The sequence below is a fragment of the Microcaecilia unicolor genome, chromosome 6, assembly GCF_901765095.1.
Source record: "Microcaecilia unicolor chromosome 6, aMicUni1.1, whole genome shotgun sequence".
NCBI lineage: Eukaryota > Metazoa > Chordata > Amphibia > Gymnophiona > Siphonopidae > Microcaecilia > Microcaecilia unicolor.
The window spans coordinates 90430004-90452686 of NC_044036.1; the positions used below are offsets into that span (position 1 = coordinate 90430004).

Here is a 22683-nt window from a genome sequence, read left to right on the forward strand (position 1 = left end):
AGAACAGGAGGGTAACAGAAGAAGTGGTTTATTACAAGTTACCCGACCTGGCCACGTTTCGCCCTCAGGCTGCGTCAGGGGTAAAAAAACTACAAAATAAAAATACATAATGAGTAAAACATAAACTTCACCATTGTATATTTGATAATAAAACATATCTAAAAACACTATCACATCATATAAAATAAAAACAGATCAAATCTAAAAACATAATACAATAAAATATAATATCAAATCAATATCAGTTAAAAACATTCAGATTAAATATGCATGCAATAAAATAATAATTTTAATACAAGACATGATATCAACACAAAATATAATAATATCAACACTAAATGTATATCAATAGAACTGCATCGGACAGATAGGTGGAGATATACAACACTAAAATAACTGAATGACCATACATACTAAATATCACCTACCTAATAGGGGTAAAAAGCAAAGTGAACCCCTAAAAGTAGTCATACAACCACCTAAAAAATACTGGTTAAAATCATGTTTAAATTCACACGTGTGCCACTAAAGGTTTATCTAATACCTCTCTCTTTATTGCGCTTTTATGTTCTAAGATGCGCTTAGTAAATGCTCTTATAGTTTTACCAATGTAAATAAGCCTGCATGGGCAAATTGCTGCATATATTACTTGTGAAACCCACTGATTCTCACTTTTTAACAAAGTGAATATTAATTTCAATATTTTTAAATTATTGAATGTGCATAAAAGACGGCAATTGAGGCCAAGCATTGTGAGATTTTATTTATTTATTTTATTTTGTATTTTTTAGGTGGTTGTATGACTACTTTTAGGGGTTCACTTTGCTTTTTACCCCTATTAGGTAGGTGATATTTAGTATGTATGGTCATTCAGTTATTTTAGTGTTGTATATTTCCACCTATCTGTCCAATGCAGTTCTATTGATATACATTTAGTGTTGATATTATTATATTTTGTGTTGATATCATGTATTGTATTAAAATTATTATTTTATTGCATGCATATTTAATCTGTTTTTAACTGATATTGATTTGATATTATATTTTATTGTATTATGTTTTTAGATTTGATCTGTTTTTATTTTATATGATGTGATAGTGTTTTTAGATATGTTTTATTATCAAATATACAATGGTGAAGTTTATGTTTTACTCATTATGTATTTTTATTTTGTAGTTTTTTTACCCCTGACGCAGCCTGAGGGCGAAACGTGGCCAGGTCGGGTAACTTGTAATAAACCACTTCTTCTGTTACCCTCCTGTTCTATTTTTTTGTCTTTTTTTATCTGCTTTTTTTCTTTTGATTTGCCATTTTTGTGGCAGATCTTTGCCTTTTTTTTTGTTTCTGTGAGATTTCCACACAGAAATCAAAGCGTATTCCATAACAATCTGCAGACGCTAATTGGTTAACAAACTGATCAGTGCTGATAATTGATAACCAATTATCAGCACTAATGGCATCAGTTAGAATTTACATGCACTACTTGCTAAGTCGCATAGTTGAAAAGGGGGCATGGCCATGGGCGTGGAATACATCTACTTTGTGCTAATTTAGGCGTTGGGATTGACACCATGTTTTACCTGGCATAATTGGCTGTGAGAAAATTTATTCGCATGGACTGGCACTTGGCGTATTCTATAAACCGCATGGAAATCTAGGCTTATTCTATAAAATATGCCTAAATTAAGGTGTAATTTGTAGAATACGCTTAAGTGAATTTCAGTTCCGCGCCAAACGTTTAGGCATGATATATAGAATCAAGTACAATCAAAATTATCGGAGAGCAAAAAAACACGTGAAAACAACACAATGATATTTTTGATCAAGACAGTAATGGAAGAGAACCGTACCTATAAGATTGAATTAAATAACAATGAAACCTCAACTGCCCAAGAGAACCTACATAGATGGCCTCATATAGGCTGCTATCATTGGGTTCACATGGAGCCCCCCAAAAAGCAACACCAGAAAATAACACCCGTACAGGGAGAAAAAACTGTTGTAAGAAAAAAAAAAAACCCAGGGTAATCCAGTAGCCAATATATACAAAATTATCAGTTCTTTTCTCTACTAGTGCCTATCAAAAAGCTGAAAATCACATGTAAAATGATATAGTAGTGTGCACAGTAATCAAATCGACAAGGGTCCCCCTTTGGTTTAAATAAAGAAATAGAATGGTTAAATACCTGATTGGCTTAGATATCTGCCACTCACAGTCAGTTCCAGTTTTGAGTGTTATATGCTCATGTGTTGATGCTTTTTTGACACATTATGCAATAGACTAATTTGAATGCTCACTCTGGTTGAGAGACTGAAATATTTAAAACAGTTGGAAATAAGGTAAAATTTGTGTTTTATCTTTTTTGCTTTATGGGATGGTATATATGCACTGGTTTTAATGTAGAGTGTTTTGTTATAGCTTTGACGCCTGATGACGCTTTAAGCAAAACATGGACCCATGTTGAGTTCAGGCTTCATACGTTTACTGAGCATAAGCTGAAAATGTTTAATGGAACTGAAGAGTAATATTGGTCCACCGGATTGTATACATCACAAATGGAAAGTTCATTGCTGATCACTGTGATTTATATTTTGCATTGGAGAAATTTATTTATGTGCTGAGAATGAGAAATGAGACTTTTTAACATCTTTGCCACTACAGTTTTGAAATACTTGGAGAAAACTTTTTGATCATCTCTACATCACAGTTTGGCTCATCTATTGACTGGATACAAATGCATGGTAGTTTTGAACTTTATGTATTTGTTAGGCTTTGTTTACTGGCTTTTTGAAGGAATTCACTCTAGGGAGTGTACAGCATGAATAAGTCACACATATTAGAACAATGGACATATATGTTTAATAACTGAAGGGTGGTTTTGGTTGTTATTTAAGAAAATTTGTATCCCTCTGGTGTTTAATGTGATTCATGCAAATTAAAGGTGGGTTGTTGATTGAGACAATTTTGATATACTGATATTTTGATAAATAAGGGCCCCTTTTACTAAGCCTCGTAGGCGCCTACGCGCGCCCAACACATGCCAAATTGGAATTACCACCCGACTACCACGTGGCTCTTGCTGTAATTTCATTTTTGGCGCGTGTCTGAAAAATATTTTTTATTTTCTGGTGCGGGTAGCAGATGCGCACACCAAGTGACATCTGATGCTCATAGGTCATTACCACCCAAATTCTTTACTGCTAGGTCTATGGCTAGCAGTAAGGTCTCAGACCCAAAATGGATGTGCAGCAATTTTGATTTTGCCGCACGTTCATTTTCGGCAAAAAAAAGACATTTTTTACAGGTGTGCTGAAAAATGATTCTGCGCGTGCCCAAAACCCGCGCCTACTCTACCATAGGCCATTTTTCAGTGTGTCTTTGTAAAAGGACCCCTAAGTTTGCAAATGAAGGGAGTAATTTATTAGATACTAGTAAAAAAAAGCCCCGTTTCTGATGCAAATGAAACGGGGGCTAGCAATGTTTTCTTCTGTGTGCATGTGGGAGTGTGTGTGTCCCTGCCCTCTGGCCTCTCTCCCCTCCCCACTCTGAGTCCTTCACTGTTACAGAGCCAGCGATTTGATTTCGTGCTCTGCTGTTTTCCTTCACTGACTGTGTTACAGAGAGGGCGGGGCAGACACTCATAGGGAAACCGGATATCTCGCCCCCTTCACACTTCCGGCTGGAGGCTTCATAGAACGTTGGTCTTGCCTTTTATATAGAGAGATTTTATTGTTATTATTGGAACTAATTTTTTTACATTTTATTTTTATTGCAATTTCTATTATAATCCACAACATAACAACAGTTGTTATTTATTTATTATTACATTTGTACTCTGCGCTATCCCACTCAAGGCAGGTTCAATGTGGTTTACATAATAATATGGATTACAAAGAATATAATAGCAACACAGATAGGAAACAGAAAATAAAAGGAATAACAGGATATATATTCCCCAGTAGATGAAACAACCTTATATATTTCTTAAACCCCAGTATAAAGAGGGAGCGGGAACAGCAAGTAAGGAGACAATATAGGTATTAGAAAAAGTAAAAGGCTTAAAATGATACCCACTCAATTACAATAAAACATCCAACTTAATATCAAACCAACTTTTTCAAATCAAGAAAAGCCTTTAAATGTTTAGGGGCATAAAACGTATACTTAGACCCTCCAAACCTAACCAGGCATTTGCATGGATATGCCAGCAAGAAGGAAGCCCCAAAATTCAAAGTCTCTTGTCTCATAGATAAAAACACCTTTCTATATTCTTGAGTAGTCTTTGTAATGTCAGGATATATCCAGATCTGTCCACCAAAAGGAACTCTAGAATACTTAAGTCTTAAAACTGCATTCACATCCTGCTCAAATTAGACAAGAAATGTGGCCCTCTCTTTAGCTTCTGAAATAGACTGCTCCAAAATAACGAGTCAGCTGTTTTTCTTCTTCCTTTTCATCCTGGGCCTTAACCTTAGAAGTCAAATAATACATCATTTATGGAGTGTATCAACCCTAAAGGAAATAAATTTTCCACTAAGAATCTCTTGAAAAGCTCTAGAGGCAAAACCCCAGGTGTGTTAAGAAAATTAGGTAGGCGGAGATTTAAACCCCAATTGAATTTTCCATCCGCTCAGTTTTTCTATGGAGAACAAGTTTGTCCTTTACAGTTGCTACCTTAAATTCTTGCAACAATTTTACATCTTCCTGCACTTGCCTAACATGACTGGTAAGGTCCTCTTTTACAGACTCAGCAGTCTGTGCCAGTTCTTCAAATTTATTAACCAAAACAGTTGCCTCACCAGTAGACTTGGCAATAGTAGAATCCATTTTCTGAAGCATAAGCCACAAAATGCATAGTGTCACCTCTGTTGGAGCGGCAAGAAAAACTGCAGCTCCTTTGATTTCAACTCTGTATTTTCCTCTCCAATGTGGTGCCCTCGCAGGCAACTGCACCCTCAGCACATATGGCTGGCTGTGCTCCCCCATTCAACACTGCCAAAGATGCAGGATACAGAGGTGCGTTGGACTTCGGTGGCAACAATGAGGTCCCGCGCCCCAAGGAAGAAGCTGCTCCTCCGCCATCTCCAACAGCATGGCGCTAAGCTACTTTATATTGTACCCCTCAATTGGTTTATGCTTTGATCAGGATGGATGAAATGAGGTAGGTAAAGGTTTAACAGAACTGCTAGAATGCTAGCCAGTAATTTGTTTTCTTGCTTGATGAGGGAGGGTGGCTGGGCTTGGTAATATTGCTACATGTGCCTGGTTGCGCATAGGGTCATGAACCAAATCTGACAGCAAACCCATAAACATCTGTTGTAAGGGATTAACAATGGTGTCATTCAAAATTTTATAAAACTCTGGCCCTAAACCATCTGGCCCTGGTGTTTTAGCCAATTTTAGTTTTTTGATGGCCAGACAAATTTCTTCCTGTGATATTAGTGCACTTAAGGCCATGTACTGGGCTGACGTCAAAGATATCTGTATACTCCAAATATTTATCTCTGGCCACTAGGTCATAGAAATTCACAAACTGGTCTGAGATATAAACTATCCCATCACTAGCTTTAGTGTTAGTAACAATCTATTTAGTTTTATTTGGCTTGTTAAACGCTCTAAGATTTGACCATTTTGTTACCCCAGCAATAAAAACTATATTGCTGGAAGTGTATGGAATGTTAAACTTTTTTTGTAATAATATATTTTATTCTTCTCTTCCTTCATTTCAGCATGCATCTCTGGTTTTAGCTGTGAAATATGAAGGGCCCTTAAATCTTTAAGTCTCCTCATCAGAGAAAGTACTTCCATCTCTTTTTCTTCTGGGAGGCTGAGTAGGCCAAAATATGTCCGCATGTAATGACGTTTTGTCATATTGCACAAAAGAACCGAACCAATTTCAGGGGATTCATTTAAGACCATATAGATATGCCATTTATCTCTCAAAAATGTATGAAAATTGAAGCTGTGATATAAATTAGCTGGCATGCACCATACCCTATCTGTTTTTGCATGAATGAGCTGCAAATTAATAGTAACCAAGGCATGATCAGATAACACTGATGCCTTGATGTCTGCCTTGTTCAGTTTAGGAATTTTTTATTTTTTTTTAGAAACTAATAGGTAATCCAGACAGGTATACACTTTGAGGGTTAGAATAAAAAGTGAAATCCAGCTCATTGGGGTGAAGTGTGCTCTGAGCATCAACGAAGTCTAAATCTTTCATTAAGACTTTAATCCCCTTATTAGTGGCATCTTTTGAGAGTGTTTTTGAAGGTTTACAGTCCATGAGGGCATTGCATGTGATTTTAAAATCCCCCCCTGATATAACCTGGTAGCCCACAAAATTATTTTTGCCAGTAGTATAGAAAATAATTTATGGTTGTAGGTGATAGGGGTGTAGATATTCCACAACAGCAAATTGTGGCCCTGTAACTCTCCTGCAATGATGAAAAACCTACCCTCTGGGTCTTGTAATTGCCTATGACTATTAAAGGGGATTCTCTTATATATTGGGGTAGCCACACCTCTCTGTCTGGATGAGATATGGAGAACACCAAATGACTCGCCCAATCTCTTTTTAGTTTCACATATTCTATGGCATTCAGGTGGGTCTTGGAGGAAGGCCACATCCACCTCCTCCCTCCCTCAAATGAGAGAGAATTTTCTTTTGCTTAATGGGTGAATGGATACCATCAACATTCAATACGACTATTTTTAGATCAGCCATTGTCAAATGGACATATAGTGTAAGGAGTTTTCTCCGAGGACAAGCAGGCTGCTTGTTCTCACGACTGGGTTGACGTCCACGGCAGCCCCCACCAACCGGAACAAAACTTCGCGGGCGGTCCCGCACACAGGGCACGCCCACCGCGCATGCGCAGCCGTCTTCCCGCCCGTGCGCGACCGTTCCCGCTCAGTTTTTTTCTATTCCGCGCTGGAGAGAGATGTGTTACCGTCTCTCTCTCTCTGTCAGCCCCGGAAACCGGATCGCGGCGTAGCCGCAAGATTTTTTCTCTTTACGAACGCGTTCGCGTACTTTTTTCTTTCTTCTGTAAAAAAAAAAAAAAAGAAAAAGTTTGTCCCCTTGTCGTCTTTTAGCCGAGGGGGCGCCTCCTTGCGGCCTTGTGGCTGCGCGGTCGTTCTTTTTCGGGTGTGCTTTTCACTGCCACCATCGACGACTTTGACTTCGCCGACGCGATTTTTCCGTCGATGTCCTCGAAGGTCCTGAGCGGATTCAAGAAGTGTGGTCGGTGCGGCTGGCAGATCTCGCAAACCGATACCCACGCTTGGTGCCTCCAGTGCCTTGGGCCGGAGCATAATACCAAGACGTGCACCTTGTGTCTCGGCTTGCGGAAGCGGACACAGGTGGCGAGGCAAGTTCTTCGGGACCGTGTTTTTAGAACTTGCGCCGGCCCCTCGACGTCGATGGCATCGGTGTCGACGACCGGATCTTCTGTACCGGTACCGATGTCGACGAAATCGGCACCGACGATGGCACCGACCCCAGGAGTACAGGTACCATTGGCCCGCCGGCGGGGATGAGCGGCCGTGCGGGCAATGGGCCCCGGCCACTCCCTCTACCCAGGGCCATCGGAACCGAACACTGTCAGACCCGATCCCTCGAGGCCGGGGGGGTTCTACCTCCTCTTCATCTCTACTGCCGAGCGCCGATGATGGGCACCGAAAGAAAACCAAGAAGCACCGTCATCGGTCGCCCACGGCGCACGGGACTACCAGCTCCGGCGCCTCGAGAGATGATTTGACGCCGAGGAAGCGGCAGTGCCGAGAAGAGCGTTCCCCCTCGGTTGAAGAGGTGTCGCTGCGTCAGTCCATGGGTGCTTCGGTACCGTCTCCTGGACCCGAGCAGCTTCCGGCACCGACACCCACACCGGCCCCCCTGCCTTTCCCGACAGCGGGCCTTGACGAGTGCCCCCGAGCCATCCTTCCAGGGATTCTGGAAGGGCTGATGCGCCAGGCTTTGCCGGCCCTGGGGGTGCTTGCGCCCCCGGTGCCGTTGATGGAGGCGCCGGTGGGCTCTAGCCCGATGCTGAGGCCTCCGACGCCAACGCCGCTTGCGGCACCGGTGTCGACCGCCACGCAGGTGGAATCCCCGTCGACGACGATGAAGGGAGCTTCATCCCCGCCAGCGCGGGAGTCCAACGTTCGACGCCATCACCGGGGACTTGGATCCTCGCAGTCAAGACGGGCCCGGTTAAGGTCTGAGCTGAAATAGCTCATGTCCGACACCGAGGAAGAGGCCTCGTGGGGGGAGGAGGAGGACCCCAGATATTTCTCCTCAGAGGAGTCTGAGGGCCTTCCCTCCGACCCCACTCCTTCACCGGAGAGGAAGCTCTCGCCCCCTGAGAGCCTCTCCTTTGCCTCCTTCGTCAGGGACATGTCTATTTGCATTCCCTTCCCCGTGGTCTCTGTGGATGAGCCGAGGGCTGAGATGCTCGAGGTCCTCGACTATCCATCACCACCTAGAGAGTCTTCCACGGTGCCGTTGCACAATGTCCTCAAAGAGACACTGCTTCGGAACTGGCTGAAGCCATTATCTAACCCCACCATCCCCAAGAAAGCGGAGTCCCAATACAGGATCCACTCTGACCCAGAGTTGATGCAGCCCCAATTGCCTCATGACTCGGCGGTCGTGGACTCTGCTCTCAAGAGAGCACGGAGTTCGAGGGATACCGCCTCAGCGCCCCCGGGGCGAGAGTCTCGCACTCTGGACTCGTTTGGGAGGAAGGCCTACCAATCTTCCATGCTCGTGACCCGCATCCAGTCATACGAGCTCTACATGAGCATTCACATACGGAACAATGTGAAGCAACTGGCGGACCTAGTCGACAAGCTCCCTCCGGAGCAGTCCAGGCCCTTTCAGGAGGTGGTCAGGCAGCTGAAGGCGTGCAGAAAGTTCCTGTCCAGGGGTATCTATGACACCTGTGATGTGGCATCTCGAGCTGCGGCCCAAGGTATAGTGATGCGCAGACTCTCCTGGCTGCGTGCCTCTGACTTGGATAACCGCACCCAGCAACAACTGGCGGATGTCCTTTGCCGGGGGGATAACATCTTTGGCGAGAAGGTCGAGCAGTTGGTGGACCAACCACACCAGCGGGAAACCGCTCTCGACAAGCTCTCCCACTGGGTGCCTTCAGCATCCACCTCAGCAGGTGGACGTTTTTCCCGGGCCAGGTAGGCTGCGCCCTACGCCTACAACAAGCGTAGGTACACCCAGCCGGCCCGAAGGCCTCCTCAGGCACAGGGACAGTCCCAGCATGCTCGTTCCCGTCAACAGCGTGCACCCAAGCAGCCCCTGGCGCCTCCACAGCAAAAGCCGGGGACGGGCTTTTGACTGGATCCATGGGAACATAGCCGCCATCAAAGTGTCCATACCGGACGACCTGCCAGTCGGAGGGAGGTTGAAAGCTTTTCACCAAAGGTGGCCTCTGATAACCTCCGACCAGTGGGTCCTCCAAATAGTGCGATGCGGGTACACCCTGAATTTGGCCTCCACTCCACCAAATTGCCCACCGGGAGCCCAATCCTTGAGCTGCCATCACAAGCAGGTACTTGCAGAGGAACTCTCCGCCCTTCTAAGTGCCAATGCGGTCGAGCCCGTGCCACCTGGGCAGGAAGGGCTTGGATTCTATTCCAAGTACTTCCTTGTGGAAAAGAAAACGGGGGATGCGCCCCATCCTAGACCTGAGAGGCCTGAACATATATCTGGTCAAAGAGAAGTTCAGGATGCTTTCCTTGGGCACCCTTCTGCCAATGATTCAGATAAACGATTGGCTATGTTCCCTGGATTTAAAGGACGCATACACTCACATCCCGATACTGCCAGCTCACAGACAGTATCTCAGATTCCGCCTGGGGACACGGCACTTTCAGTATTGTGTGCTGCCCTTTGGGCTCGCCTCTGCCCCACGAGTGTTCACGAAGTGCCTCTTGGTGGTCGCGGCGTATCTACGCAAGCTGAGAGTGCACGTGTTCCCGTATCTCAACGATTGGCTGGTCAAGAACACCTCGGAGGCAGGGGCTCTCCGGTCCATGCAGTGCACTATTCACCTCCTGGAGTTGCTGGGGTTTGTAATAAATTACCCAAAGTCCCATCTCCTGCCAGTCCAATCTCTGGAATTCATAGGAGCTCTGCTGAATTCACAGACGGCTCAGGCCTTTCTTCCCGAAGCAAGGGCGCAGAATCTCCTGTCCCTCGCTTCCCTGACCAGAGCGTCTCAGCAAGTCACAGCTCGGCAGATGTTGAGACTCCTGATTCATGTGATTCCCATGGCTCGCCTTCACATGAGACCTGCTCAATGGACCCTAGCTTCCCAGTGGTGTCAAGCTACCGGGAATCTAGAAGATGTCATCCGCCTGTCCCTCAGTTGCCACAATTCACTGCACTGGTGGACCATTTGGACCAATTTGACTCTGGGACGTCCATTCCAAATTCCGCAGCCCACGAAGGTGCTGACGACGGATGCATCTCGCCTGGGGTGGGGAGCTTATGTCGATGGGCTCCACAACCAGGGGCTGTGGTCCCACCAGGAACAGGATCTTCAGATCAACCTCCTGGAGCTCCGAGCGGTCTGGAACGCACTGAAGGCCTTCAGAGATCGGCTGTCCTACCAAATCATCCAAATTCAGACAGACAATCAGGTTGCGATGTATTACATCAACAAGCAGGGGGGCACAGGATCTCGCTCCATGTGTCAGGAAGCCGTCGGGATGTGGCGTTGGGCCTGCCGGTTCGGCATGCTTCTCCAAGCCACATACCTGGCAGGCGTAAACAACAGTCTGCCCGACAGACTGAGCAGAGTCATGCAACCGCACAAGTGGTCGCTCCATTCCAGAGTGGTACGCAAGATCTTCCGAGAGTGGGGCACTCCCTCGGTTGACCTTTTCGCCTCTCAGACCAACCACAAGCTGCCTCTGTTCTGTTCCAGACTACAGGCACACAGCAGACTAGCGTCGGATGCCTTTCTCCTCCATTGGGGGACCGGCCTCCTGTATGCTTATCCTTCCATACCTTTGGTGGGGAAGACCTTACTGAAGCTCAAGCAAGACCACGGCACCATGATTCTGATAGCGCCTTTTTGGCCCCGTCAGATCTGGTTCCCTCTACTTCTGGAGTTGTCTTCTGAAGAACCGTGGAGATTGGAGTGTTTTCCGACTCTCATTTCGCAGAACGACGGAGCGCTTCTGCACCCCAACCTTCAGTCTCTGGTTCTCACGGCCTGGATGTTGAGGGCGTAGACTTTGCTTCGTTGGGTCTGTCTGAGGGTGTCTCCCGCGTCTTGCCTCCAGAAAGGATTCCACTAAAAAGAGTTACTTTTTTAAGTGGAGGAGGTTTGTCGTTTGGTGTGAGAGCAAGGCCCTAGAACCTCGCTCTTGTCCTGCACAGAACCTGCTTGAATACCTTCTGCACTTATCAGAGTCTGGCCTCAAGACCAACTCAGTAAGGAATCACCTTAGTGCGATTAGTGCTTACCATCATCGTGTAAAGGGTAAAGCCATCTCTGGAGAGCCTTTAGTCGTTCGATTCATGAGAGGCTTACTTTTGTCAAAGCCCCCTGTCAAGCCTCCTGCAGTGTCATAGGATCTCAACGTCGTCCTCACCCAGCTGATGAAACCTCCTTTTGAGCCACTGAATTCCTGCCATCTGAAGTACTTGACATGGAAGGTCATTTTCTTGGTGGCAGTTACTTCAGCTCGTAGAGTCAGTGAGCTGCAAGCCCTGGTAGCTCATGCTCCTTATACCAAATTTCATCATAACAGAATAGTACTCCGCACTCACCCTAAGTTCCTGCCAAAGGTGGTGTCGGAGTTCCATCTTAACCAGTCAATTGTCTTGCCAACATTCTTTCCCAGACCACATACCCGCCCTGCTGAACGTCAGTTGCACACATTGGACTGCAAGCGAGCGTTGGCCTTCTATCTGGAGCGGACACAGCCCAACAGACAGTCCGCCCAATTGTTTATTTCTTTCGACCCCAATAGGAAAGGGGTCGCTGTCGGGAAACGCACCATCTCCAATTGGCTAGCAGATTGCATTTCCTTCACTTACGCCCAGGCTGGGCTGGCTCTTGAGGGTCATGTCACGGCTCATAGTGTTAGAGCCATGGCAGCGTCAGTGGCCCACTTGAAGTCAGCCACTATTGAAGAGATTTGCAAGGCTGCGACGTGGTCATCTGTCCACACATTCACATCACATTACTGCCTCCAGCAGGATACCCGACGCGACAGTCGGTTCGGGCAGTCGGTGCTGCAGAATCTGTTTGGGGTTTGAATCCAACTCCACCCTCCAGGACCCAATTTGTTCTGTTCAGGCTGCACTCTCAGTTAGTTGTTCTTCGTAGGTCAATTTCTGTTATGCCCTCTCTGTTGCGAGGTTAAATTGACCTGGGTTCTTGTTTTGAGTGAGCCTGAGAGCTAGGGATACCCCAGTCGTGAGAACAAGCAGCCTGCTTGTCCTCGGAGAAAGCGAATGATACATACCTGTAGCAGGTGTTCTCCAAGGACAGCAGGCTGATTGTTCTCACCTACCCTTCCTCCTCCCCTTTGGAGTTGCGTTTTACTCATTTCTTTGCTTGTCATTCAACTGAGCGGGAACGGTCGCGCATGGGCGGGAAGACGGCTGCGCATGCGCGGTGTGCTTGCCCTGCTTGCGGGACCGCCCGCGAAGTTTTGTTCCGGTTGGTGGGGGCTGTCGTGGACGTCAACCCAGTCGTGAGAACAGTCAGGCTGCTGTCCTCGGAGAACACCTGCTACAGGTATGTATCATTCGCTATAAAGAAATGGTACACAGTATAGGGTTTCAGAGCCTCCCAGTGGGACTCCCTTAAAAAGAGATGATAGAACCTCTGTCCATGTGGGTGTTGTCTACAGACCTCCGACATAATTGGAGGAACTAGATAAAGATCTGATCGCAGATATTCAAAAGTTGGGAAAGAAGAGAGAGGTGCTGTTGCTGGGAGATTTCAATCTGCCGGATGTAGATTGGAAGGTTCCATCTGCGTAATCGGAAAGAAGTACAGAGATCGTGGATGCTTTCCAAAGTGCTCCGCTCAGACAAATGGTGACGGAACCCATGAGGGAGGGAGCGATGCTGGATCTGGTGCTCACAAATGGGGAATAGTGTGTCAAATGTCCGAGTGGGTGCCCACCTGGGCAGCAGTGGCCATCAAACAGTTTGGTTTCATATGATAGCTGAAGTGGAGGGCGGCCACTCAAACCTCAAAGTCCTGGATTTCAAGCATGCTGACTTTAGTAAAATGGGGGAATACCTGAGGAAGGAGCTGATGGGCTGGGAGGACGAATGAGAAGTGGAAGGACAGTGGTTCAGGCTGAAAGAAGCTATAAATATGGCCACAAACCTTTATGTAAGGAGAGTAAATAAAAGCAAGAGAAAAAGGACATCGATATGTTTCTCCAATCAAGTGGCTGAGAAAATAAAGGCTAAAGAGTTTACGTTCCTGAAATACAGAAAAACTCAAAAAGAGGAACATGGAGAGGAATACTGGATGAATGGAGAGGAATACTGGATGAAACTGAAAGCCAGGAGAGAGATACGTGTTGTGAGAAGGAAGAGGCTGTCCTACCCTGGTTAGGCCCCTAGAGGGCGCTGTTCCCCTAAAATGTCCAGGGAGAAGGGCTAGGTGAGTCACAAAAGGGAGCCAGTAAGGGATGTATAGCAGGAGGTCGCTAGGACCGAGGAGAGTCCTGGGGATAGAAACAGGTGCAGCAGGTTATGGTCTGGGTCCTGTTTGGCCATTAACCACTTAATACCCCACCTGAGTTGTGAGGGAGAGAGGAGAGCTAGCAGCTGAAGAAGAGAGCTGGTAGCTGAAGCAGGAGGATCCCCATGAGAAGTACTGGCTGAGCCCTTTGGACTTGTGGTGAACTGTGTGCAAAGCAAGGAAGCTGGCTGGGGTAAGAAGGCCCTAGAGTGTCAGGTATAAGAACTGTGTGTTACAAGGAAGGACTGGGTGTCCATGTTACAAGGAAGGACTGGGTGTCCAGGTGCTTAAGCTGGAAGATTGAACTGAGTAGGAAGAAATGTTTAAGCTGGAAGAACTGTTTAAGCTTGTAAAAGTGTTTTAAGCTGGAAGAAGTGTGCCCAAGGAAGCGGGAATAAAAGATTTGTATGAGAAAAATCCTGTTGATGAGACCTGACTATGTTTGCCTTTTTGAGAACCAGGTCACCCCGAGTAGAAAGGGGTAGTAGACTAATTTGCATAAAATCTGCATACTGAGAACCAGCTCACCCTGAGTGAAAGAGGGACCTGGGATCCTGAGGTGGGAGCTTCATCTTCACAATAGCCTCATCATTTTCACAGTGTGGCGAAAGCGGAAGAACAAATGGATAGAAATATAAGGAGGGGTGACAAAAATTTCTTCAGGTAAAGGAGGAAGACTAAAAAGGGAATTGTGAGACTGAAAGATGCTGTGAAGTGCTATGTAAATAATAATGAAGAAAAAGCAAATTTGCTAAACAGATACTTTTGTTCTGTTTTCACAGAAGAAAATCCTGGAGAAGGACCGCAGTTGACTGGCAAAAGTACATACGAGAATGGAACGGATATAGCACCATTCACGGAAGAGAATGTGCATGAACAACTTGAAAATCTAAAGTTGGACAAAGCCTTGGGACCTGACGGGATCCACCCCAGGATATTGAGGGAGCTCAGAGAGGTTCTGGCGGGTCCTCTTAAAGATTTGTTTAATAAATCCTTGGAGATGGGTAAGCCTCACTTTGGTTATTGGAAATGTAATGGAAGCGATACTGAAGGAAAGGATATGAATTTCCTGGAAGCCAATAAGTTGCAAGATCCAAGACAACATGGTTTTACCAAAGGTAAACCGTGCCAAACGAATCTCATTGAATTCTTTGACTGGGTGACCGGAGAAGTGATCATGGACGTGCTATGGACGTAATCTACTTAGATTTCAGCAAAGCTTTTGACACGGTTCCCCACAGGAGGCTCTTCAATAAACTTGACAGGCTGAAGATAGGACCCGATGTGGTGAACTGGTTGACGGACAGACGCCAGAGGGTGGTGGTTAATAGAATTTGCTCGGATGAGGGAAAGGTGAGTAGTGGAGTGCCTTAGGGATTGGTGCTGGGGCCGATTCTGTTCAATATATTTGTGAGTGACATTGCCGAAGGGTTAGAAGGTAAATTTGCCTTTTTGCGGGTGATACTAAGATTTGTAACAGAGTGGACACCCCGGAGGGAGAGGAAAACATGAAAAAGGATCTGCAGAAGCTAGAAGAATGGTCTAAGGTTTGGCAATTAAAATTCAATGCGAAGAAATGCAAAGTGATGCACTTAAGGAGTAGAAATCCACAGGAGTCATATGTGTTAGGCGGTGAGAGTCTGATATGTACAGACTGGGAGAGGGATCTTGGGGTGATAGTATCTGAGGATCTGAAGGCGATGAAACAGTGTGGCAAGGCAGTGGCCGTAGCTAGAAGGTTGCTAGGCTGTATAGAGAGAGGTGTGACCAGCAGAAGAAAAGAGGTTTTAATGCCCCTGTATAAGTCGTTGGTGAGGCCCCACTTGGAGTATTGTGTTCAGTTTTGGAGGCCATATCTTGCTAAGGATGTAAAAAGAATTGAAGTGGTGTAAAGAAAAGCTACAAGAATGGTATGGGATTTGCGTTACAAGACGTATGAGGAGAGACTTGCTGACCTGAACATGTATTCCCTGGAAGAAAGGAGAAACAGGGGTGATATGATACAGACGTTCAAATATTTGAAAGGTATTAATCCGCAAACGAACCTTTTCCGTAGATGGGAAGGCGGTAGAACTAGAGGACATGAAATGAGATTGAAGGTGGGCAGACTCAAGAAAAATGTCTGGAAGTATTTTTTCACAGAGAGAGTGGTGGATACTTGGAATGCCCTCCCGCCGGAGGTGGTGGAGATGAAAATGGTAACGGAATTCAAAAATGCGTGGGATAAACATAAAGGAATCCTGTTCAGAAGGAATGGATCCTCAGAAGCTTAGCGGAGATTAGGTGGCAGAGCCGGTGGTTGGGAGGCGGGGCTAATGTTGGGCAGACTTCTACAGTCTGTGCTCTGAAAATGACAGATACAAATCAAGGTCAGGTATACACATAAAGTAGCACATATGAGTTTATCTGGTTGGGCAGACTGGATGGACCGTGCAGGTCTTTCTCTGCCGTCATCTACTATGTTACTCCCCCCCTTAGTATGTCCAAAGTTGTTCCACAACCCAGTAAATTCATGAAATATATTGTTCACTTATGGAGAATATATAAAAACAAGGCAATAAGCTTTTTTTTTTTTTTCTCTTATTAGAACACACCCATACTGCACCAATCTAACATCCCCAATCTTTTACCCACCCCACCTCAACTGTACAGTCTACCTATGTATATGTAAAGCCAACTTATGCATACAACCACACTTAACCAGAATAATAGCAGTGAAATATGCATACGAGATTAATATATTATATGGTGCAAAATACATAAAGACTTGAGCAAAGTAAGCCGCCTTCATGTACATTTCTCTCCTGTAAGGAATATTCCTACTGTAAAAATCACAAAAATGTATATTTAAAGAAGCAGCTGTCTCTAGCTCCTCCAATTCAACAGAACAAGCAGGTCTGAATTCCACAGTCTTAATATCCAAAGGTTCTTTGTACCTCTGTGTATGGTAGGTACAAAAAAAGTGGATGATGAGTAGAGAATAAATGGTCCCCTCAAACCAGAAATGTCATGTACCAGAGTATCTTTCACCATAATATTGTCTGTCTTTGTGACATGTATATTCCTACTGGGTAACTGCCAGGTGAAGTAAACAAAGTACCTAGAAAGCTTCTGAATGGTGAGCGGTCTCCCAAATGATTACTACAAATGGTGCAATCTTGTTGGTAACAACAGCAAAAATGCTTGCTAAAAGCTGTCTGGCGTTGCTGCATAATGACCATATCACAATCTGAGGTGTTATTTTGCAGCCAAATGCCTAATGGTGAAAATTGTAAAAAACAAAAAAACTTACCCACTCATGACTGGCAGCATTAAGCCAGTAAAGCCTGTCAGTGATCCAAGGTGTAGAGAATTCTGCATTAACCCCATACCATCTAGGAAGAATCTCCACATGGCCTGTGCCATTCAGTGGAGGTAGATGTTGAAAGGTTGGGAGCAATTTGTACACAGTGAGATACCGGTGCCGGAAATGGTATTCGAAGCTGACGAATCGGAGAAACTTAATGAATTCTCTTTAAACCTGGAGGATGTAATGGGGCACTTCTACAAACTGAAGAGTAGCAAATCTCCTGGACTGGATGGTATTCATCCCAGAGTACTGATAGAACTGAAAAATGAGCTTGCGGAGCTATTGTTAGAAATATGTAATTTATCCTTAAAATCGAGCGTGGTACCAGAAGACTGGAGGGTGGCCCATGTAATGCCGATTTTTTTAAAAAGGTTCCAGAGGAAATCTGGTAAATTTTAGACCGGTGAGTCTGACGTCGGTGCCGGGCAAAATGGTAGAGACTATTATTAAGAACAAAATTACAGAGTATATTCAAAAGCATGGATTAATGAGGCAAAGTCAACATGGATTTAGTGAAGGGAAATCGTGCCTAACCAATCTACTACATTTCTTTGAAGGGGTGAACAAACATGTGGATAAAGGGGCGCCGGTTGATATTGTGTATCTGGATTTTCAGAAGGCGTTTGACAAAGAATCTCATGAAAGACTCCAGAGGAGGAAATTGGAGAGTCATGGGATAGGAGGTAGTGTTCTATTGTGGATTAAAAACTGGTTAAAAGATAGAAAACAGAGAGTAGGGTTAAATGATCAGTATTCTCAATGGAGAAGGGTAGTTAGTGGGGTTCTCAGGGCTCTGTGCTGGGACCGCTGCTTTTTAACATATTTATAAATGACCTGGAGATGGGAATAACTAGTGAGGTAATTAAATTTGCTGATGACACAAAGTTATTCAAAGTCGTTAAATTGCGGGAGGATTGTGAAAAATTACAAGAGGATCTTACGAGACTGGGAGACTGGGCGTCTAAATGGCAGATGACGTTTAATGTGAGCAAGTGCAAAGTGATGCATGTGGGAAAGATGAATCCCAATTATAGCTACGTCATGCAAGGTTCCACGTTAGGAGTCACAGACCAAGAAAGGGATCTAGGTGTCGTCGTTGATGATACGTTAAAACCTTCTGCTCAGTGTGCTGCTGCGGCTAAGAAAGCAAATAGAATGTTGGGTATTATTAGGAAATAAATGGAAAACAAAAATGAGGATGTTATAATGCCTTTGTTTCGCTTCATGGTGCGACCGCACCTCGAATATTGTGTCCAATTCTGGTCGCCACATCTCAAAAAAGATATAGTGGAATTAGAAAAGGTGCAGAGAAGGGCGACGAAAATGATAAAGGGGATGGGATGACTTCCCTATGAGGAAAGGCTAAAGCGGCTAGGGCTCTTCAGCTTGGAGAAAAGGCGGCTGAAGGGAGATATGATAGAGGTTTATAAAAAAATGAGTGGAGTTGAATGGGTAGATGTGAAGCGTCTGTTCACGCTTTCCAAAAATACTAGGACTAAGGGGCATGCGATGAAGCTACAATGTAGTAAATTTAAAACTAATCGGAGAAACATTTTCTTCACTCAACGTATAATTGAACTCTGGAATTTGTTGCCAGAGAATGTGGTAAAGGCGGTTAGCTTAGAGGAGTTTAAAAAAGGTTTGGACGGCTTCCTAAAGGAAAAGTCCATAGACCGTTATTAAATGGACTTGGGGAAAATTCACTATTTCTGGGATAAGCAGTATAAAATGTTTTGTACATTTTTGGGATCTTGCCGGGTATTTGTGACCTGGATTGGCCACTGTTGGAAACAGGATGCTGGGCTCGATGGACCTTTGGTATTTCCCAGTATGGCAATACTTATGTAGCTTCGTGGAGAGTAAATATAAAGCCTGTTGGTTCGTTGGCCACCTTGCCGTTCTGCATTTTGGTTTTCTCTTTTGTTCCTTTTGCCTGTTTTTGGGTCATGTCCCTGGTGTTACATCGCAAGAAAGTCAGCAAAGGATGGCAGAACACTTTACCTGCAAGGTGTTGCGCGGTAATCGGGGTCCAGTTGCGTGTGGTGGTAGGAAAGATGATTTTAGTAGAAGAGAGCCCTGGAGCTGGATTAGCGGGTGCCAGTTCAACCAGATGGCATCATGTGACCCTGTAACTTCCCTGTTTTGATAGTATACTTCAAAGATACCTCACTCCAAACCATGTGCTCCTAGTTGAAATGTTGAGAGAATGAACTTAAATCTACTTGAACCTGTCTGATAATGTTTCAGGCATTCTCTTGGGTTCCAGGTAAGACTCCATGAGATGGTTATATGGTTTCAAATGGAAAAGATTTGGTGCAACGAAAAGGCCTTATATCCCTTTTCTTTCTCCACATAAAAACTTTGAGTGCCTTCTGTGTGTTTGAGTCTGGTTTGAAAACCAAGTCCATTAGATTTCATCTTAGTTTGATGCTTATTGCCATATAGAAGGTAAACTCATCTCTATACAGCTTTTAGTTTTTCACTTTATTCCGTGCTTGCTTCTGTTAAAGCATCTCATCAAGCTTTGTTCTGTGTCTTTGGATCCCCATGTTGTTGAAACCAAGTTGACAGAATGAGATACTGGCACTTGTCATCTGAAGTATTATTTTTGATGGCAGTGGCTTCCGCATCCGGGTCAATGAGGATCAGATTCTCATGAATGATCCATACTATATACAGTATTTTGTTAGCCGTGTAGAACAGAGGTGTAGCCAGGTTTTGATCTCAGGGGGAGCAGACTTTTATAAAATAGGCGCCGGTTGGTGTCAGCTAGACAGCAGTGTCTGTGTTGTGGCTCAAGGACTGTGGCGGGCACTGATTAATACAGGCTCTGTCTGTTGCGTTCTGCCTACAAAGAAACAGTAAGTTACATCAGGAGGCAGGATGCAGAAGAGGTCCCTGGACTGGCCAGAGCAGGCAACCTGTCTTAACTACAAAGTAAAAATATTCAAATTGTAACCATCACCTCAGGAATAGAACACACATTCCTTCCACTGCTAGACACCTTGTTTAAATCAGATGGGCTTTTGTTTGTGTGGTGACTCTACAGGATGTGGAGACCACTAGTCTTCAGGATTTTTATTTTGGTTGACAAGGGCCACCAAAGGCGGCCCTTGCCCCAGAGTGGCTGAGCCTACTTTCAAATAGGGCTAGACACTTTGCCATTCAGGCTTTCAGGCTATCCACAATGAATCTGCATGGAAAAGATTTGCATGTAATGGCAGTATATGCAAATCAATTTCATGCATATTTAATGTGGATATCCTGAAAACCTGACTGGCAAGGGGGTACTCCAGGACCAGCTTGGGAAACACTGCCCTAGAACACAAAACTTACCACCCCATAACAGCCCTAACCCACCTATGAAAAGACAGTGCTATATATATTACACTGGGTTCTCGAGCACCAATATACCTACTTTTGGGAAACTGGAACAAGCTGCACTGTTACACATTCCTACACAGACACTACATGCTAGCAGAATTCTTCACCTCAGTCGCACATGCAGAACATGGACAGACCCTCATCTATATAGCACGAGCAGCCATATTGTGTCAGACCAAAGGACCATCTAGCCCAGTATCCTGCTTCCAACAGGGGCCAACCCAGGTCACAAGCACCTGGCAGAAACCAAACTGTGGAAACATTCCATCCTACCAATCGAATACAGAATAGGGAGCCACAAAAAAAAACCAACAACAACAAAAGTTGAAATAGAGACATCCTCCTCTCTGCCCAAGAAAACTAGACCCTATAAACAGTGCAATACTGGTAAAAAGAAACAGAAAAGCATTTTTTCCTGTACTTTGCAAAATAAACATAGAAAAAATATACATTTTACAAAGCAGCTACATCTCAGTCCTTACAAAGTATTAAATACTGGTCCCAGTCTTTTTTTCCATGTTCCATGAGTCAATCTTACAAATTCTTTTCCAGGCTGGCCTTTCTATTTCTTCTCTCTCCTCTTGTCTTCTTCCTTTCCTTCTCTACATCTATTTGGCACTAATCTTTCGTTTTATGTCCCCACGATCAAATAGCTATGTGTAGAGCTCCCAAGTGATCCAGTTCCAGAAGGGAGATCCTTAACTAGTCGAAGTGTGAGCTCTTATCCCACATTCATGTGGTATTTGCAGTCCCTGATTCTACCCATCAAAATCTGTGCTGCAGTACATCCAAAATTACTTAAGAAAATGTACTTGGCCCCCTGCAGGGTTGCTAATCTGAAGATATCAGAGATGTGCATTTTCAAATACTATCATATTCCTAATATCACATTCAAAATAAAATACCTTTTTCTACTGTTGTTAGAACAATTTATTTTTTCAATTACTTTGGTCCCACTGTTTTTTTTCTGTTTTTCTCTGTTTCTTCTGCCTTTACAGGGTTTCCTGCCCATCTGACATTTCTTCTGTCTCCAAGTGCACCACTGTTTGTCCTGTCCAGCATCTCTCTTCTGTGTCCCTTGTCCCTACCCTTACAGGGTTTCCTGCCCATCTGACATTTCTTCTGTCTCCAAGTGCACCACTATTTGTCCTGTTCAGCATCTGCCCTTTCTGTTTCCCCATCTCCCCCCTTTTTCAGCACAAGCCTTCCTGGTCTCCTCATCTCCCCCTTTTCTAGCATCTGCCCTCCTGGGGTCCCCATCTCTCCCCTTTTCCAGCATTACCCCTGTGTTAGCATCTTCTCCCCTTTTTCCAGCATTACCCCTGTGTTAGCATCTTCCCCCTTTTCCAAAATTACCTCTTTGTCCCCATCTCATCTCTTTTTCACCATTATCCCTACTCCCCCTTCCAGTAGTGTCCCTATCTCCTCCTCCCCTTTCCAATAGTGCCCCTATTCAATCTCAGTTTTCCCTTCCCAGTGAAGCCGTCATCGCCATACTCTCAAAACAAAGCAAGCAAACCTATGAGCTGCTGCATCCATGTTGTCACTCTTTATTGTTGGTAGCATTTGTATTTAATCTCACTTATATTTTTAAACATGCCAATTTGTGCAGTATAAATGTACACAGAAAAAGCATAATAACGGAACGGAATATAGGTAGAGTAGTAATTTGTTGTAAATTGTAATCAATGTATCATTTGGAAGGGCTAGTTATAGAGGCACTCTAGCACGTGTTATATTCGTGCAGATATTTTTTTCTCCTGGTAAAGGCCACTAAAACAGAATATAAGAAAGCCAATGGACTGCATTAGGGGCTTATAGCCCATTTAGTTATGTTTAAACAAAAGAGATCTGCATTAAAAAATATTTATTTTTATTTTGACCTATAAAACTACTTGTCCCTGAAACATGCCTAAAAACAGAATAATCCATTTGTGTATCTAAAATGTAAATTCCTACAAATGAGATGACATGAAAATGTGATTCCATGTGCCCCAATGAAAGGCGAGTTTAATTCTACTTCCATTTAATTTCAATGTATTCTATCATCTTCATAACACCAGCTTCCCAAGGCAGAGTACAACAACAGTTAAGATGAATTCATCAGGAAACCGGATATCCTCACTGAAATCTTGGCCATATGTATTGTATAGAAGAACAGTGAAGAAAAATGAACACAAACTACAGAGTTTATATTTGCTTTTTCTAC

The 22683-nt window shown here is 44.4% G+C and overlaps 2 protein-coding genes across 7 annotated transcripts in view; one reads left to right on the top strand and one right to left on the bottom strand.

Moving 5' to 3' along the window:
- The window catches only part of RALGPS2 (Ral GEF with PH domain and SH3 binding motif 2), a 677704-nt gene that overhangs the window by 293749 nt on the left and 361272 nt on the right, over positions 1–22683 (top strand). The window lies entirely within an intron of this gene.
- Positions 1–22683, bottom strand: part of ANGPTL1 (angiopoietin like 1) — a 122489-nt gene that overhangs the window by 48665 nt on the left and 51141 nt on the right. The gene's annotated exons all lie outside the window — the stretch shown is intronic.